The 15,223-nt window shown below is 40.7% G+C and overlaps 1 protein-coding gene across 5 annotated transcripts in view; it reads left to right on the forward strand.

Annotated features, from left to right (window-relative positions):
- The window catches only part of sema6cb (semaphorin 6Cb), a 147,599-nt gene that overhangs the window by 54,819 nt on the left and 77,557 nt on the right, over nt 1-15,223 (forward strand). For all 5 annotated transcript variants that reach the window (XM_075466159.1, XM_075466162.1, XM_075466163.1 and 2 more), the window contains one exon: nt 7,279-7,426. The gene's annotated coding sequence lies outside the window, so the exon portion shown is untranslated. The remainder of the gene's footprint in view (nt 1-7,278; nt 7,427-15,223) is intronic.

Here is a 15,223-nt window from a genome sequence, read left to right on the forward strand (position 1 = left end):
AGAAAGGACGAGTCAGGGTCGCTTTCAATTAGCGCAGCGTGTTGTCACTGCAGAGGGCCACAGGGGCGCAGAAGAAGAGGTTGGACGTAGCCTTGGGTTTAAGAGAGGAGAAAAAGAGGAGAGCAGGTACAGACCAAAACAGACGAGGCAGAAAAAGAAGCTCCTGGTTTACATCTTCAAGTCGATGCTTTTGTTTCCCCAACTAAAAAGAAAATTCTAGGAATTTGTGCTCTAATAAGTAAGAAAATAATGTATGTCTTATTTTTCACTGTCAAAAGTAGAGTTTTGGAGTTTTGCAGATATTCACTGGGCACCTGAAGGTCAATAGCAACTCTTGTCTGTTTCTGAATCGAGGATGGATATGTTGGCCGTATTGTTCTTTGGGACGATGTGCCAACAGATTCCAGTGATGGCAGCTCAACAAAGCTCCATCGTTACACATTTACTGCTCCAGCTTGAGGTGTCGAGCACAAGACGAACTTTGTCAGTAATGACTGAGGGACTGTCTCAGAACTGCCTCCCAGCAGGACGGAGTGGAATAATTAATAGGTCTAACATTCCACTTCACGCTGACGGCCCCTCAAGAACTAATTTATGACAAGAAGGCATGAAAACCCTCATACTGTCAAACATGCTGATGAAAATGAGTCATTTTATGGAGCACCACAAAAAGCACACTTTTTGTTGGCTAAGCACATCATTTGCAGTCCAGTTGGTGATGTCATGGATATGGTTGACACATGGCAACTCTGAGGTGTCCTTGAATTTTGAAGGAGTTACAAGTCTTCTTCTGGCAAGTGAAGAATAGCATGGTTATCACACTTAATGTTGTTATGCATGCTGTGACTCCCTCAAGGTTCAAGAGAACCAGCAGAGCAGGATGCAATTCATGGTCCCCTGGTGTAGGGCAGGCTGTAACAAATGATACTGCTTCCTGATTGAAACGCATCAACCCATAAAAATTATCAGGCTGTTTGTGTATGGATCAGGAAAGAGTGTATACCTGTGTATACTCAGACTCATACCTGCATGTTTTTGTTTCCACTTGTTCTGAATTAACACATGGTTTTGACAGTAGTTGCAGCTGTGATGTAAATTGTGGGCTTGATTTGCAAGGATTAAAGTCTAATGAAAGCTCAAATGAAGAATTGTTTCCCAAAAATTAAAATTATTGGAAGGAAATGCTTAAGGGGAAACTTGAAGCAACTTACTTTGTTTATTGAAACCAATGATAATTAAGGTAAAGAACAGTTTATCAGTGTATTATCATATTATATAGTGTATATATCATATTAGAGGTAACGCAGTGATATTAAACAACAGATTGGAAAACTAACTTTTGTCTAAACTGAGTGATGTATCCGAGTATCTGTCTTAGCTTAATGTGCATCCTGTTGAGAACAATCTGTCAGTCTTTCTTCCATAAATGCCAATGGCCATCTTTGGCTTACAAACCTCTGGCCAGGGATGAGATATGCAACAACTTGTTACAGCCTTCTTTGACACTAAAGTAGCTTGGAGATGACCAAACGGGTGATAACTCGCAGCCAGGGTATAGTATTCCAAGCCCCTGAGGCTGGAAATGTAGAGCTCTATTATTCATGATTTTCTTTGAGAACTATTTGTTAACATCAGCAAAACTGGGTTTAATACCCCCAAAGCATGTACATATGCAGAGTACATTTTTTCCATGAAGACAAAGTGCCACCAAACTATTTAATCTGCTGCATAAATAGTTTCAGCTTCTCTTTTGACATTTTTCCAAGTCTGCTCCATTTCGTGCATGAATAACGCCTTATGATTGCTAGATATTTGAATTAGGACCCTGTATCCTCACGCATCCTCAAGAGGTTTCTAGTCCATCACATGGCTAATGTAGAATGACCCTAGTTGAACACTGGGTAAAAAGCGATCCTCTGGAGGAAAATAATTGTCAAATAAGTCAAGTTCGAGAGCCAACAGAGAATGCCATTTGTATATTGTTGAGGGTTGCTAATGTGGAGCTGTTTTCATGGAGGTGTTATATAAAGGGGAAGTTTACCCCCTGCCCACAACCATGCAGCTTCACCCCATTCTACACCACTCAGATCCTAATCTTTTTCCAAAGCTTTGATGTGGGCTTCATTTGTGCTCTCTAAAGGACCGTGGGAAGATTAAATGGAGCTCAGTCTGCACATATTTCCACATCCTTTGTTTTTCAGATAGTGATAGCTAACAACACCCAAATATGGGAACGGTTGGAAGGACGTTGTTTCAAATGAAAACACCAGCAAATAACACCAGTGTCGTCTTCATTTAGCAGTGGTCAATGCAGTTGAGCTGTTTTCTTTGCTTGGGCAGGCGGATTGTAGAAACAGGCCTCCAGAGAATTGAGCAATTTGTTAGACATTTTTTTAAGTAATAGGTAGTTGGCTTGACTGTGAATTCTTGTTTATTACTTGGATTCAGGCTATTCTTCCTTGAATTGGAAAGCACATGTGGCTTAACTGCAGTCTTCTTTTCAACTGTTTTGATGGATATTTTTCTGCCAGCAAGGCTCCCTCTCACATTTCAGGGTCCCAGTCTATTAGATTCTCCTCCTTTTCTCAAAGATGGCAATTAATCTAATTAGTAATCAATCAGCCTTTGGGCCTCCCGCCTCTTCTGTGCTAATGGAGGATATGACAGGCCTGGACCTTGCATTATTAATACCTCCATTCCCGGAGCCCAGGGCCCCCTGATGCCCACGGTCAAGGGCCATTGATCACCACCACAACTAAGTGAGCACTGCAAGGACTACTGGGAAATAACCAGAAGTTTGACAGTGGAGATGGGAACGAGGTGTGTGTGTGTGTGTGTGTGTGTGTGTGTGTGTGCCATGTGTCGGTTTAGTGGGGTTTAGAGTAAATTTGATAAAGAGAGAATATGCCCAACTTTGCTCAGGAGAAATTGAATTGTGGAAAAAATTTGGGTAAAGTGAGACCGTTACCTGGCAGCACATAGTCTGCAGGGAAGTTTTAGAGTGCCCGTATGAGAGGGAAGAGGGATTGTTTGGGTGGTGTTAATGGGGAATATAGGGCTAACATAAAGCTCATTTGGTAAAGAGAGCTCACTTCAAAGCTATTATATCAGAATAAGCATGCACCTCTGTGGGGCTATTTCTAGAAAATGAGATTAGGAATTATAGGACGCCACAATCACACAGGGGCAAAATGATTGCAGTTTGGCAATAAAAAAAATCCCAGCAACATCATTCATCTCCCATGCTTCATATGAGCACCCTTTGGAATAGCTGCAGCAGCTGAAGTTACAGAGCCTGCATAACCCCACCAGCTTATATAGTTTGCTAGAATCAATATTGGAACCCACTATTTTAGGCTGGGTCGAACAACTAAGCTGTAAAACAAAACATCCAGCACGGCTGTCCTTATTCTGAGGTCTCTTCAGTGGAATCTCCTGACCTTAATTTCTCCAGCCACTGTGCCAGCAGTTGTTAATCATGTTGATTATCTTCCCTCTGTGTTGTCTTTGAACAAGCGGTCTTAGTAAAGTGATCAGGACTGGACACCAATAGGAATCTGCATGTTCAAATGTCCAAAATTGAGTTTAAAGGGATCCTTCCCTGTTGAATTGTTTAGAACATGTTGTATGATTGTACTATTAAGGGAGTTGTGGAGTTGCAATGTGAGGAATTGGTGTGCATAGTCTCTTATTGTTTTTGACTGTTTGTCGAGCAAAAAAGTATTTAGCTTAATGAATTAGAAATTTTTGATTAAAAAAAAAAAGACTGCATCTCAGCCACAGTAGAACAAGATAACAAAACTCATTGCATGGGTCAATAACTCTTTAATAGGTTTCTTTATACACCACGAATTGTCATTAATTTTTTCAGCCAACTTGAACCTGTTGCTGGAACTTGACTGGTGCCAGTTCCCATTCAGAGCTGGTTAAAATTTTTAAAAACTTGTTTACTTTTTGTCTGCAAGAGAGCTGCTGCTGAGCCAAGTTATGTCACTGTAAATGTCTGTTCCAGCTGCGGTATGCTGTTTGAACCTCCCTCTGCTTCATCCTGAATTTTTACTGAACCGTGCACAGAGGGTGATCTTTTCCATGGGTGGTGATGATATGTGCCTTTATGTACCCGGAGGCTCCATTTCTTCATGTTGCCATCCTGTTTGTAACTGCTGCCCCAAAGAGCAATCAGCGTTTCTCAAATGTTGTCGACCAACATTTGGAAATTCCTGTTCAAATGTGCTTTATAATATATTTTTGTGAATCCAGCTGGTTATATTGTATGACAGCCACTATGAATAAAATGTTGAGGTTTTTTTTTTTGTTTGCTTGCTTGCTTCACTGAGTGATATAATCCAAAAATTCTAAGTGGCAGCCACAATAAAGGCTGAGTTATACTTCTTTTAACTGCCCTTGCGCTTGCGTCTTGCGCGTATGTTAATGGCTCGAGACGTTTATACTTCATTTTGCTTTGTCGGCGGTTGCGTGTGCTGCGTGGCGATTCACCGCCAGGACAGTAGGTGGAGTAGCGGGTTTTTTCAATGACAAGCCTACTATGATGAAAGGAAATTCACCGCCAGGACCTCTTCGAGTGGATTCATGCTTCTTCTTCTTGTAAATAGCCGGTATTTTGTCAGATTTTCAACACTTTGGGGGTCTAAACGACTACTTTCTCGCCTGAAAATGTTTCTAATGTTGCTAAAGTTATATATTCACAGAGTTTATAGCATAAGGGAAATCAGCTTTTCAGGCCGGCTGATTTTGGCTCGGGCAGGAGTGAAGTGCACTGTGTGTAAACGCTCTGCATACTGTCAGATCGAGTATGCCGTTTTCAAGTAGTAGGCGGTTTCGACCACAGCCAGTGGCTTGCGCTTGCGTCTTGCGTAAAGTTTAGAAAATTGAGGTGACACGCAAGCACGCAAGGGGGGGCTTGCAACCGCGCAAGGGCTTGCGTTGCGTCTAGCGTTGCGTCTTGCGTTACCGACTATAAACCAGGTTTAAGAGCTTGTTGTATTCTTTTAATGCTCATTAGAGGACCTCATTAGTGCTTCCTTTAGTTTCTCCTTTAGCACAGGTAAACCTTGACCATACTTTATGAAGGAAAATAGATCATTTTCTCCCATAAGTCCCTGCAGCCACAGCATTCAAAGTGACACTTGAACGTTAACTGAGATTTATTAAAAGAATTATGAGCAGAGGCGGGTGATTGTGAAAAACCAGTCACAACAGTAAACAACACAAAAAGAAGGTATCAGGCAAAGTACTTGATGTGCTTTTTGTGGAATACCTGTTGAACGGCTGTAGTTTCACTCCTGCAGCTCCACATAAGAACTTGGTTTAGTTCAGATTCTTTTTACAATGTGGTTGTCTTTTTACTACTATTTTTTTACACTGTTATGTTTGTCAAAAAAGTCAAGGAAAAGTACTTTGAAAAGACTATAGGGGCTAATGTTTTTTTTTTTTTTTTAAACATTAAGAGGCAGTGAAAATGAGAGGAATAATAATCTTCTGGAGTTGGTTTTATTTATTTTCTGTTTGTCAAAGGTATTGATTGTAACATATGACCAGATAAACATCTGTTGCCTGTCTTCAATATGACAGATGGAAGTGATCGGTCAGATCATATGTGAATGATCTACTGCTCTTTAAGCTTTTTTTTTCTTTTTACCACTAAGCCACTTCCCATGACTAAGATGTGGTGTCACATGACACAGTGGCTGTAACATTTCCTCTTGCCAGCCATGTGTTCAGGGTTTAAACCGCCTCCCATCTTTATGCCACACAGGTTAAGTCACCACAAACCAGCATGTTGAAGCTGTCGCACTGCTCTGCTTAATTTACAGAGAGCTTGGGCTGTTAAGTATTTACAGGCCTTCGGTGGCTTTATGGCGCTATGATGGGAGTGACTAGTGATGTTGAGCTCACAGCAGCTGCAGTCAGCTGCCTCATTCAGGAGGGATTTAGAGAGCAGCTCATCTACTGCGCTGCACAAGTGAGTCAGTGGACATACTTTATCCATGCGAAGGATGTGAGGAAGTGCTCTGCTCTCATGATGTCCATTCCCCTCTTCACTTGAGTGCCTTTTGGGTGTAGGTGTACATGTGTAGATTAGAAAAGTCTGACGGTCTCACTGGCCATAAGCTTGGTTACAGGAAATCCATAAAACAGCTGCTATTAGTCATTCCTGATCATTGTGGATGACTTTTGTGTGTGTATGGGCAGCGCTGAGGTTGCAATCATGTATTTACAGGAAGTTCATCAGTCATGAATGTTCCTCACTGTGATTGTGGTTTGTCTGGGGGGTGTTGGGTAAAGGATTACTGCTGTGCCAGTGCGGTGAGCTTACAGCGGAGCAGTGCTGGTTAAAACCCCAGCTGTGCTGCATGAATGAGTCTCTTGAGAACAGAGACGAGCTTCAGTGTAATGATGAACATTTTAAAGATCTTAAAAGTCCAGAATGATGGGGGGAAAAATTTTCCCTGAAAGTATGATGAATGAGAAAGCTCTTGAATGGCTTGCTAGAAAATATTACATCGGTTAAGTTGGGTGAGAAATAAAGTGAGAACAGGTCAGTGAGTTCACCTATACACCTACGCTTTTCTACCACACTGGTCTCTGGGCTTTTCTTTTCTTATTCTGTAGCAGATACCCTCAGGTATATCGGTTCTTGTTTTATTGCATGCTACCTGCATGATGTCAGTTACAGAAACACGTTTTCCATAAAGTTCCCACACAGTCTACAATGATTGTAGGCATGTAAACCAGTATTTTGCATTTCAGGTAAAGCACAAATGCACATACACAAAGTGCGTTGGTAGAGGTTTGGGAACTGAAAGCTGATGAACTCATGACCTCCTTATTTTCATCAGTATACATTTGATGTCAATGCTGTATAAAGTTAAGTGAATATGTATTCATTATATTATGGAAACGAAACAAAGACGAATCAGAATATATCGAAGAATCATCCTGGAGTCCTCCAGAACAATAAAGCTCCTCGGTTCTTTTCCTTTATCACCAAGTTAGGCCTAACACTCTGCACGTCCCTGCACATCTGGCTCTGTTTATGGCCTCTCTGCTTGTGTTAGCTGTGATGTTATGACAGCACAGTGAGTGAGGAGATTACACTGAGAGGACATAGAGCCCCCCTCTACTGGGCCTCTGTGGGTCACTGGCCCCGTTTAAGCAAAAGAGACAGATCCCTGAGGTTTGTATGCAGTGTGTTTGCAGTGCAGCTGTTCATATTGTGTTGACCATTCTCGTGTTGTTTTCTGTTTGTTCTTACAGGAAGTTGGTTCAAGTCTGAGTGTCTTAAAGGGGGCTTGTAACCGCTGAAAGTCTTCTAAACCCCGCCCCCTCCACGCCCCTCTGGAGGTGGTTTCCTGGGGCACATAAGAGGAACACGGATTGGTGGCCCTTTGGACGTGACAAAACTGTAAGTTCACATATGATTCTGCTTTGGTCTTTTTCACCCTTTGTTTGGTTTGTTTATGCGTTTGACTAACATGGACACTGGACTTCTAATATGAGCTCAGTAAAAAATCTCTTTAATACTCTTTGTGCGTGAAACACCTCCAATGGAAATGAAAAACATTTGTAATGACTGAGCAGCAACAACTGACCTAAAGCACCTAAAACTTTACTTAAGTTTGTTTGCTCTGCTCGGTACCAGAGGTTTATCATGAAAACCATTTAGCTTTATTTATTGATTGTTTTTTATGGCTACGTTGGCAAACGTATCACCTGCCAAGAGATGCAAATTAAGATTTTTTTTCGGTTATGATTATAGCCCAATGTCACAAAATTGCCTCAAGGGACTTCACATCCTGTGTATCTCTGTGGAGAAAAAAATGAAATCATATCAGAGATTGCAACTGAGGATGGATCCCTCCTCAGGAAAGGCAGTAAACATGTTGTATGTGCAGAAGAAAGACAAAGTAAGAAGCATCTTTTTTCAAAAGTCTATATTGGCTCAAATGATAACACATTTTTTTGCTGGGATTTAAAGTTCACGCCCTGTGAGGCTCAAAGTAAATTGGCCACAGTGATAAGAATAACAGTCCGCCAGTTAGAAGCCTTTATGTTCATCTGATGGGGTGAATCAGTGCAGGTCACGATTTGGCTTTTTGTTTTTCCAAAAGCAAGAATTTACTCGAAAGCTTTCAAACACAGCTTTATCACACGCAACCAGGTAGACGCATCAATATGTGGAAATGTTGTGAACAAAAATGTATTGTTTTACCGGGGTTAGCAAGAGCTTTGCACCCATAAGCTCTTATTTTCAGAGATATGATGTGATGAATGCTAACACTGAGCTCCGGCTCTCTTTATTCATGGCCTCTTTCATAGCTTCACTGTTCTGTGATCCCTCTTTTGGCTGGCTGTGCATATGTGCAGCACGGGACCAATGTAGAGTATTGTGCACAGGTCAAAGTGAATAGGAGTCCATCACTTTGGCACTGCACTCGGCTGACAGCAGAGAAATAATACATGATGGCTTCGTTGGATGTATGAGTGTATAGGAAAACGGTGTTGGTGTTGAACTGGAACACTGGCATTCTGGTGGCATGAGGGGCCCGGATGTCTTCATTTTCTGCCTGTCTATGTTGATGGCACAAAGACGTATCAAAGAGGGTGAAATGGGAGAGAATGGCAGTCGATGAGGGTGCACAGGCGTGAAACATGATCAGACCACTGAGTTGAATAGAGGTATTATCACTGCAAAAAATGTGAGAGAGGGATGGAGACAGAAAGAGTAGAGGGCATTGCTTTCATATCTTGTCACCCACTTTCTTGAGAATGCAGGCAACATGTTCTTTCCACTATGAGAGAGGCATAGTTTGGATGTATGGACGTTTGTTCATGGCCCACATGCTTTAGATGAAAAAACAGAAGAGCTTTGTGTATCACACTAAAATACCAGAGCAGCTAGAAAGTCCTGCCCTCTGTCTTCGTTTGCCGGACTCTACAGGCATATATGCATAGTTGAATTAGACTTAAACCTCCATGATTTAATAGATTACTGTAGCTAAGTAATTATTTCCAATGTTATATTATTTTTCAGTTTATTCGATGGTGAATTAACATCACGTCTCTATATGATCCTGGTTTTTGTACTTGTCTTTTGAAATGTGTTGGAAATATTTTTTTAAATCAGGGTCACATTGACAATGCAGGCGACATTTGATTTTTGGCCTTTGGAAAAAGCTCAAATGAGGAAGGTTGGCAGCAAAAAGTGGCAAAATTCCTGTTCCAGATTAAACTGAATAGAATTCAACAAATCCCAAAATAGGAAGTTATTTCTGCAGCAGAAAGACTCAAAATTGTTTTGTCATTAGTCATGGTTAAAAAAAGAAAAAAAGTCATTATGTAGAGTTATTACAGTGGGCAGGAATGACCCCATTACATTTTTCTTTTTTTGAGGTGGCGCAGAAGAAGCAAAAACTCCAGGTTGTTGCACGTATGTAGTTAGTATTTGAGGCGCCAGGATGCCCCCTGTGTATATTTCCTTTTCTTTGCCCTCTGATAAACTCGTGTTGACCTCTCACTGCTTGCCTCGAGGAGTCAAGTCTTTCTCAATGTCCTTATTTTCTCCTTTCGTCCATGTTCTTCCCTGAGTCGTGCACTCGTTCAATGTTAAATGAGGGCACGGCCACACTTGGATGTGCTGTGACAAATTGGCACAGAGGAGGCAGATGGTGATGGGGAGGAGACTGGTTGTCATGCCATTTGCTGCAGCGACATGAATTGATCTCTGTGCTGCAGAGCAACCACACATACTCCACTTGTGTAATGCTGACTTTGGTTACTTTGTACGCACGCACACACACACCCAGCAAACTCTGATCCGCATGCCACCCTACACCAGCCTTCTGTCCCCATTAGTATCAATGATGTGTGCAGTGGAGGCGCTCGCTAACTGTCAGAGGGTCTCCGCTTGGATCCGCTCAGAGAGGCAAAGGAATGCCGAGGGATTTGAGAAAGAGACGGAGCTCAGACTAATGGTAGGCAGGTGGGACTTTGGGGGCCCTAACATACAGCGTACTATAGGTATATAGCATCACTGGCATACACCACATCACAGCACAGTGTGCAAGTTACCAGACTGTTCTATTTACAGAGCTGCTGTCTTAACAAAGTTTACCCATGAAGCTTCGGTGGAGCGTGACGACACTCCTCATGGGTAGTTTCACTGCAAGGTGGCTTCCTGTAAAATCATAGTTTATGTGACAAAAACTGGTATTGTTCATTGGGATGTGGATCCTAGGGTAGGGTGTGAAAATGCTCCCCCAGATAGGTTTTTACTTAAAACTGAGTTGGACAATGATTTGAAAATTTAGTTAAAATCATATAGAACTGCACAAGCAGTATCTCAGCATCCAGTAAATGATACCATTTGAAATAAAGGGAACTTTACTTCCTAATATTGACTCATGAGATGAAGTGTCACATGTCAGGTTGATAAAAGGTTGTGAGCTGACAATTCTAACACACATCAACTTATAAAGCCATTTTCATGCTTTTACACTGGATGTATTCTGGAGAATATGAAGACGATTTGATATAGTGCGGGTGCAATGCATGCGTGAAATTGCTTTAAGTTCAAACGGACTCAAGAGCAACAAAAAGTTGACCAGAAAGTTTATTGATACTAAACAGAAACAGGCAATGAAACAATGTTGTTTGACTGTTAAAATGTAATATCTAATTTAAATGAATGAAATAGTAATTTACCAGTGGTTTAATTATACCATTAAGATTACTTATATTTGTCTGAAGAAAGAAGAATTTCTCTCGGGCAAACTCCAAAGCCATTATTTTATTTTATTTTGTACAGATTTTGATTCAACTACCATCTTCCAAAAGTCAAAATATTTTATAACATTTTGAGTTTTATTAGTCTATTTGAGTAGAAAATTGAATTGTTTCTTTGGTTAAAATGACTGTAAGAGCATCACTGTAGCTCTGGATATCAAAACTAAAAAAACATCCTCAGCCTTTGCATTTTCCTTTCACTGTAAGCCAATAAATTCTGGACAAAGTCCAGTTAAGAGAAAAGGAACACTAGGAACACTGACGCTCATGTCTAAGTGTTACTATTTCTTAATCGATTTAAAAAGTAATAATAAAAATATAGATATATATTTTTAGTAAAATATTTGACATATGCTCTTTTTATTTATTTTTTTATTTTTGTATTTTTGTATTTATTTTTTTTATCAAAAATGGTCATATTCTGCTTCATGCTGAGACCAAGAAGGGATGTGGAGATATTCTATGACTGAGCTTGGAGATTGTCCTCCCCTACGCTTTGGCATGAACGATGTCTTGAATCATAACTTGGTAATCGTAAGAAGAAGGTGGCTTCAAAATTTAAAACAATACAGCTTTAAGGCTCCTCCGCCTCCTTCTCTGTTGTGCTTCAGCTCCTCCCAGCTGACACTTGGCTGATTTTTTTTTTTTTTTTTTTTTTTTTTTTTTTCCCTTATTACTGTCAGGGCATTGTGGCAGTTTGACAAAAAGCCACTTTTGTTCAAGTTACCAAGTTCTGAATGCCTGACTCAAACCCGACAGATGCTGGCACTGCATTGAAATATCTGGTTATAGCTAAATACATGACGCCATAATCGTAACTCCCTTGAATTAACCCCCAAAAATATTAGGTTTTTAAATGAGAGGATTTAGTAATGATGGGATAATGGCTGTCTTCAGCTGTCCTCACCTGGAACCTGACAGAATAACTTTCCCACGGTTCTTTAATATTCAGTGAACCTGCTTACGCTAAGCAGGGGATATTGATCAGCAATTGTGATGTATTCCCTGCCTCTCTAGCGGGTATCTGTAGAGCAAAGTTGTCAGGCGATTGACTCTTTCAAGAATTTTCAATGATTGAAGACTTTTTTTTCTTTTTACTCTTCACTATTTGGACTTCTGTTGAGCTCATTAGCTGTATAACTTGAGAGAGCCATATTGACTTTCCTCAGAAATTCAACTCTCAGACTAACATTGTTGACTTCAAAGCAACTTTTTGCTGAAATGTTTGTTTTAATGTGGTTCATGATCCTCACATGGGAAAGCAAAACTGAAAAACTTCCTGGGGCTAGTTAAATTAGCCGACTTTCCAAAAAGAAAAATCCAAACCTAAATTGTTTTATGAGTTGCCCTCATGCTGTTAGACACTCAGAGATGCTTAGTAGAGGCCAGTTTATTGCCATGTCCATGTTTGAGCGCAACCAGTAAACTGTTCGGAGAAAAACAGCCCTCCATTTGTGATAACAGCTCTTTCCAATCAGCACAAAGAGTCCACAGGCCCCATAACCAGCACTACTGTTCATGTTCTCTGTATTCCGACTAAAACAAAAAGCTTCCAAACCGTGAAGTTCAAAAACAAATCTGCAGCTCAGTTTAAATAAATCGTATCCATGTAATGGGAAAGGCGTCCGTCCAAAAGAGTCTCCTTTGTCAGCAAACACAAGTGTCTAAACATCTATGAGTCCTCAGGTGCTGTGGATGGGGGCTTTTCTTTAAGTGGAGCTCACACATCTCTAAGTAATATCATTCCTGTGCTCGGATAGGAAATGCTTACTACATTTGGATAATGAGGGAAGGATTACTTAATGTTGAGGCAAAAGTCAGACAGCCCTCCAAAGCTTGCCTCAAAGCTGTTTATAATTATAATTCAAATGAGCAAAAGTTCAACAGTTAAGTATTTTTTCCTAAATAACAAGTAAAGGTCATAAAGAAGTGCATCTTATTTTAGTGTTGGACTGAAATTGAGCATAATTTATGGTAATGTTCTATGCTGCTGAATAATGTTTACTTGGAGGGCAAAACCCTAATTAATTCCATTATGATAAGTTCATATAGATATACATTAAAGTGCTGTGTCTTTCACCCTTCAGATAACTCCTTGGCACATTAAAATTGATCCATTTAGACAGTTGGCTAGAACCCAAAATAGCTACTTGAGATGGAATGAGATCTGTTTTTACACTTTGGGCAGTTTGCACATGTCAGCCTGGAACTGTCTCATTGCACACTGGGGGGGGGGGGGATTTTTTTCATAAAAATGTTGTGCCCATACCGGTGGACAGGGTATTCGCCTTGTTATGGATCAGCTTTGGATTCTAATATTAATGTGAAAGTTTTGCTTTAGTGACAGAAGTTCCTCTTTTAGAGGTTTTTCACCCAGAGTACATGTTTTGCATGCAATAGAAGGCAACAATTTGTTGAATTTGAGTTGTGAAACTGCGTTCTTTATCCAAGCAAAGAGCAGGAACTGTGTTGTCTGATCAGTTTCAGGATTCCAGCCAGCTCGAATAGATGAAAAAGCTGTACAGCTATAAACTGTGCTGAACCCTTTTTGCTAAGCATCAATAGATGCAGCAATCTCAAACTAGACCACAGTCGGAATGGAACCGAGGGGCTCAAGCAAACCTCAAAGCTTTGTATATTTTAAGGCCAGAATGTGCTCTATCATCGAGAAGACTGATTAAAAGCCCTTTGTGTCACAGTCTGTGTCGCAGTAGCATATGGCCGAGGGGCTTAAGCGTACTGAGAAGACATCTGCAGTACCAAATCACTTGGACGGACGTAAGAAAATGAAATCGCAGAGATTAAAGTGAATCATCTCATTACTCTTGCAGAAAGACGCCTCATTTTTGGATACCACCAGTTTATAGTTTACTCTCAAGATATAGTGGAAAGTGGATGTTTAAGCGGGTTGAATAAGCTAAACTGATTCAGAATGTATTTTTGGCGATCCCAGCTATTTGTCATTGTGCTCAGATATTTCTGTATATCTACAGCTTTTATGCTTAATTTTTCTTTTGTGATACTCTTTGGAAAAACACATTTGTTTGTACTTTGGATGGCAACCGTCCCACTGGCTGCAAAGTTTAAGGCAACAAGGATCTCCTCACAGATTTACTCTGAGAGTAAATAGTTTGTTGGTCTCTGTGTACTGTGGCTCTACATCTCACACTTTCATTATCAAACATTGAAGCAATAAATTTCAAACATGCACGTGTCAAAGAGTGTTTCTTGCTGTTCTCTGGTTGTTACATTAAATGTTACATTGTTATACTGGAGAACTGTTGCACAACCCTTTCAGAACAGCATTGCCATTTTGGATTGAACAAGCTGGTATGACCCAAGTTAAACTGTGTTCATAACCAGAGTATTCTTCCATATTAGCAAGAGCAATATAGTGTTTAGAACATTTCATAGTTTGATCATAGAATCGTTTAGGATTAGATCACCTCTGAATCTACATTGATGTTCAGAATTATGTTGCCTCCAAATGTATCTTGAAGAGCATTTAAAGCTCTTAAAAAAGCAAATGAACTTGTCAAAAATGTGTTGTGGAAAACCTGTTGAATGTGTGCTTGTGAGCACCAAAGCTCTGCAAATGTGTTTACCCTGTGCCAACCTGCAAATACTATCTCTGTCCCCCCTGGATTTACTGCAGTCAGATTCAGCAAGCGCAGGTTTCTCTTCCTTTTTCGCAAGAGTTCCCTCGCCACTCGGGTTTCTCTACTTATTTACTTGAATGTTTATCTCATTCTTAACCGAGTGTTTTTTTTTCTCGTTGCGGCCCTCTGAACAACTGTATCACTGTTTTAGACAAGTTATTGTCTTAGTTGTTTAACAAGGATGACCTCTTTTCTAATTTACATGTTAATCAGAACCCAGCACATAGTCTTGAACTTAGGAACAACATGGCACCTGCTCCTTAGAGACTCACACATAATGAAAAATAAGCAGCAATTGAGCATCAAGGTCATCTTGGCAGAGGATTTCTCAAGAGAACTGAGAAGTCATCTACAGAGTGAACAAATACAGCCAGCTGGCTGATGAACTCCAGGAATAGTTTGACAAACCCTATCACCAGGGACAAATTAAAGTGTCAGTGGTCGCCCTATGTGGCATCACATTTCCTGTGTTGTTCTGTGATAAGCTCCACTGCCAAGCCAGCAGCACACAGCTGTCTGCACACCAGCCTGAGAACAGAGGTACAGTTACATGGGCCCGGGCAGATGCTTGTCTCTGAAAATTGATTGGACCATTTGTCCAGACGACTGCTTCAGCCTCTGACGCAGGCAGGCAAAGTAGACTGGCGGCTACCCCTTCCTACTTCCTTGTTTGCTGCTGAAAGGAGCCCTTTTGCTGTGTGACAGTTTAACATATCTGATGTTGACAGTTTAACAACTGTCGCACAGCACCAGGAAAA

This window comes from Odontesthes bonariensis, chromosome 5, assembly GCF_027942865.1.
Source record: "Odontesthes bonariensis isolate fOdoBon6 chromosome 5, fOdoBon6.hap1, whole genome shotgun sequence".
In the NCBI taxonomy this organism is placed as follows: Eukaryota; Metazoa; Chordata; class Actinopteri; order Atheriniformes; family Atherinopsidae; genus Odontesthes; species Odontesthes bonariensis.